The following is a 5,065-nucleotide window of genomic DNA, read 5'->3' on the forward strand; positions in this document are numbered from 1 at the left end:
GAGATGTGTGAAAGCTGGTTTTATAGAGACAAGAAAACCAACATTCATTAAGTTTCTCTTACAAGTAGAACTTGTGCACAAATAAAGCACAATTGTTTTAGACCTATTTCTATCTTTGACAAAACCTTTGCTAGTATTTCTATCTTCAACTAAATTCAACAGGGAAAGATTTAAATTTTATTTCAGTAGACAACGTGATACATCTAGATCTGATAAGACATTTCTTTGGCAGAGAAAAAATCCTACAAATAAATAAAACAAATAAATAAATAAAACAAATAATCCTACATGGGGGAATTGTAGCAATTACAGCAGGGTCAGGCTTTTTCCTCCTTTGCTGACACCAGCCTTTTCAAACATGAAAACTATGCACCTGAAATTCATGCTCTGTAACAGAAAAAATATCTATGAGGACTGCTTTTTTTTTTTATTTAATTTTTTGTGTCCATATCCATATTTATCATTAACAACAGTTCCTTCCGTTTTACAGGCTCTACCATGAATTTATTTATTCTAGAACAAAACGAAATGAACAAAACCCTTCCTCTCACGTAGCGCCATCTTCTCCTCTTGTTAATCCAGTCTTTTCCTAGTTTTCCAGCTTTGCCATTTTGTCATCCAGGATAGGCGAAATCTCAATTTGTCATGTAAAGAGTAAGCAGAAAAGAAAAGTTATGATATCCTCAACCACCACTCTCACTTCAGCCTTCCTTCATACGGAAGAAAGTAGTCAAAAATAGGACTCAGCTGAAGGCATTTATTCATTTGATGGTCAGCATCACAATAAAGGCCACTGTAGCTACCTTAGGCACCTCTGAAAGGCTTTTTTTTAAAAAAAATATATATTATTATTTATTTATTTATTATTATATTTAATGGAGGAGGGAGCCTGAGCTCTGGAAGAAGGCAGCATGAGGGAAGAGGCCTGTGCTCCCCTGGGGGACCAGCCCCACGGGAATGCTCCTCAGGCTTCCAGGCCAGGTGAAGGTGGCCTGCAGCTGAGGTCCTGCTGCTGGGTGGGTGCAGCTCAGGGCTGTGGATGCCATGGAGGAAGGGGAACGTCCTCAGCTCCTTCACCGTGCCGGGGGAAGATGAGCTGAGACGTGAGTCATCTCTTTCCTCATACCTCTTGTTTGACAACAGAGTTGAGCTGGCCAACGCTGACTTTCCCTGGCAAAACGCCTGGCGTGAAGAAATAAGGCTGGCTTTGTTTACGGCTGTTTCATTTGTTAGGTCACAAGGTTGCTGAAGTAATCGGGAACCGGTGGCGGCTGCGGGAAAATAGCTAACACAACAGGGCACAGGCACAGGAGGGATGGTTCCTTTGCAAATACGTGGTGTATTTCATTTGCCATTTGAATTTATTTTTAATCAAAAGGGGACTGACACAGGCAGAGGAGTGAAGGATCACACTACAGATCTTTAATTTCTTAAGTTGTTTTGTCATTAACCGCTGTTGGAAATGGGAAATGGCTTAGGTCAATATTTTAACCAAGCCAGCAGATAGGAGGACATCCTTGCTGTCAGCTCCAAGCTTAAAATAAGCATGGCCAAGAACACAGTATGAGCCACAGGGAGGCAAACAGCAGCACTCCCAGCTCCCAAGTGAGCCAGAAAAGCAATTTTCTGCATGGAATGCTCTAAGTAATAAAGTATCATTTTTGTAGCTCCACTAGCAGTAATGAAAACCCTGCCTGTGAAGGTTGTCTTTTTTTTTTTTTCTTTTTTTTTTTTTTTTTTTTATCTGATGTCTCCAAAGAACAAACAGGCCCTGGACTTCACCACATGGGGAAAACTAAAGCTTATTCTCTTTTTAGTGACATTTTAGCCTGTGGAACATGAATTTAATGAGAAGACTCCTGTCAGCTGGCTCCCGGGTTGCATTTAAACATAATTCATTTTTTCCTACTAATGCCGCAATTAATAGATAATGATTAACCACGTGAACAGAGATATCACAGCTTTGTCCTTCGGGACTGAAGGGAGAGCAACAGCCCCATCAAACCGAGGGCTGTACTGGCGCAGGCACTGCCGTGGCCGAGGAGTTGCCTTTCTAATCACACCGCCTGCAGAGAGCTGCCGTATCTGTGGCAGTTCCTGCTGCTTTCGGCGGCGGCAAGGCACAAGAACATTTTCCGCAACAGTTATTTTCCCCTTGCACATAGATAAAAGGGAACAAGCTGGCTAAAGGGCTCGGTGCAAATGCCACCTCGTGCCCCCACAGCTGAAGCCTATTGATTTTTCCAAACCTCGCTTAAGTGCCTCTCGCTGAGGCAGCTACAAACAGCTGTACGGGAGAGCACCAGGAAGGTTTTTTGTGCTCCTGCACACGTGGCAGATGAACACGATGCCGGCTGTTGGGAGGAGGCAAGGTGCTGCTGGCTTGTACCTCGCCTTGCCCGTGCTTTTCAGCGCAGCTCCCCTTGGGACCTGCTGCTTCTTGCACGTGGAGGCCCAGCTGCTCAGCTTCCCAGGGCAAACCCGACACGATCGGAGCATCGGTGGGCCTCTCACACTCCTTGCTGTGTGACCACGTCCCCTCAGCTCTGCTCTTCATGCAGGGAAAGGAGGATGCCCAAAAGGCAGGGGTGGTGCTGGAGCCCAGGAAGGAGCCAACCACTTTTCTGCATGGGTGAAAAACAGAGCTAAGAACGGAGCAAATGAAACTTGAAGCCACAGGGCAGAAAATACTGGGAAAGAGCTCTTGGTGTTCGCTGGTGTTTGCCAATAAATAAAGTACGAGATCACAAAGTCAATTTAACTCTCTGTAAGATACCCCAGGGAAGGAGGGAAAACTGAGTGAACTGTAAGGCTCGTTCCACCTTTACCACACCTGACTCCAGGCTCAGCATCTGCTCAAGGGAATGCTTCAACCCAGCTCCCTTCCACGTGTCCCCACCGCCACCACTGGTACTCGTTTCCTCGCTGGCATTGACGCCGGGACCGTGCCTGCCTGCTGAGCCCTCTGGCACAGAGCCTCCAGCTTTGTGAGTCACCCGCCCCCGAATGCCATCAGGAGGCATGGAACAGCTCACACACGCTCTGCTGCCGGGCTGCTCTGAAATTTCACCTCCACAAAAATTGAAATTTCGCCTCCACGAAAGGGCTGCTGGATGCTCACAGCCCAGCGGCTGCGTTTCAAGCGAGCGTAAGTCCACCTTATGAGAAACTGCAGGGCAAAGGCAGCCGGGGAAGCTCGGCTGGAGCACGCTGCTCGGAGCTCATGCTGCACATATCGCACATCAAACAGCTCTTTAGGACAAAACCTACGGATTTTAATAGTCTTTTAGGTTATCTCCTAGATCCAGCAAGGGCTGTTCCGCTGCCCCAGCAGCCCAGGCATGGCTGAGTCATAGTTTCTCTGCCCTGTGGCGTGCCCTCATGAGCCTCTGCTCCTTCTTTCTCTGCTGCTGGCCTCTCCTCCCTTTCTCCTGCGCAGAGCTGAAAAGCTGCTGTCACGACGTGCCTTCTCCACGCCGTCACCGCTCAGCTTTGGAAACCCCCCTAAATACGTACACAAAGCCCTAGGAATCTCTTTTCTCTTCCTTTCCAAGCAAACGTACTAACCTCAGAGCCAAGCCCAGCTGCACCCAGCCCAGCCTGGAAGCTGGTGCCTTGACCAAAAACCGGTCAAACATTTTTAACACTCAGCATTGAGCTCAGCAAAGCTGGGGAAGTCCTGAGTCTTTGCACGTTATAAAGCGTGGAAAGAAAAGGCCCCTCTGAACTGACACAAGATGGGGAAGAGGCCATGCATTTATTTTTTTTTAAGGTAGAAAAGTGCCAAATAAAACCAAAATGAGTAAATTCCCAGGGTAACAAAGGTGAAAGATGAGACAAATCCATATGATCCGAGGAGGTGACCTTCATCAATCTTAACAAATGTTAGTTTGAGGATATGGGGCTACTTACGAGGGTAGGTTTCTGTAAGTATTGCAGGTGTATGCATGGATTCTAGAAGAGGAAAAAACCTTGAACTGTTCAAAAGTATTTAAAAGGAAGGAACACCACTTCCTTGCAACTAAGTGTTAGACTTAAGTTACTTCCCAGCTAAACCTGCAAGTGCTTGAATCCCACTTTGAGTTTTTACTTCCCAGGATACCTTTAAACAACCCTCATGGTCTAAGGAACCCTTAGTTCTGGCCTCATCCCCTGCTCCTCTGCCCCTGAAGGCTGAACACATTTCAACTCCTCATTTGTCCTTGATTTGCGTTTCTCAACATCCCATACAGTCAAGAAGCAGAGACATTCAGTTCCTCAGAAGCTTTATTTTCATTCAAACTACAGAAATAAAGTAGTACCTTTCAATTTTTCTCATTATACTTTCTGCATATTTATATGGCTCAGGGTGAGATGCACTAAGGTAACTACCCTGTTCGTACGAAGGAAGAGAAAGTTCAAACAAAAAAAGTTGCTCTATGTCAGAGAACGCCAGACCTTGCCTATGAGGCTGGCTCCAATTGCTAGGTAACACTAACAGGCACAACATCAGATCAGTATTTTTTCGTTTAACTACCTACTGTAAGCAAAATCCAAGAATTCATTACAGAAAGTCATCCAAAGAAATCCTTTAGAAATAACAAAAACAGTCATTTTCTACTTTGAAAAAATAGATGAGTCATTTTTGCTTTTATGATATATTCACACACACTTTCAAGTATCAGTTTTGCTATCATACTTACATGGCTAGAGGTAAAAAAAAGAAAAAACAAAAAAATTAAGGAAAATCCCCTAAGAAGATTATGCCAAAGAAGTCACACAGTCTTTATCTGGGTTTAGCAACAGGTGGAATTCCACATAGCATCAGAGTGACCAAAAAAGCAGCGACTGGACTCAGTGTGGTTTTTACCTTTATTAAAAAACATTTTAATAAAGCTGAAAAGGACCAGGATTTAGGGAAAAAAAAAAAAAAGAGATGGGATAAGCACAGGAGCACAGGTGATCACAAACCCCACAAATGCATGGTTAAACTCATCACTGGCTCAGTACTAGCAGGGAGTAAGACAACTGAGTTACGTTTGGTTAGCAGGCAACTGACACCAACAGATTGACTTCAGCCAGAAGG

The sequence above is a fragment of the Anas acuta genome, chromosome 4, assembly GCF_963932015.1.
Source record: "Anas acuta chromosome 4, bAnaAcu1.1, whole genome shotgun sequence".
Classification (NCBI taxonomy): Eukaryota; Metazoa; Chordata; class Aves; order Anseriformes; family Anatidae; genus Anas; species Anas acuta.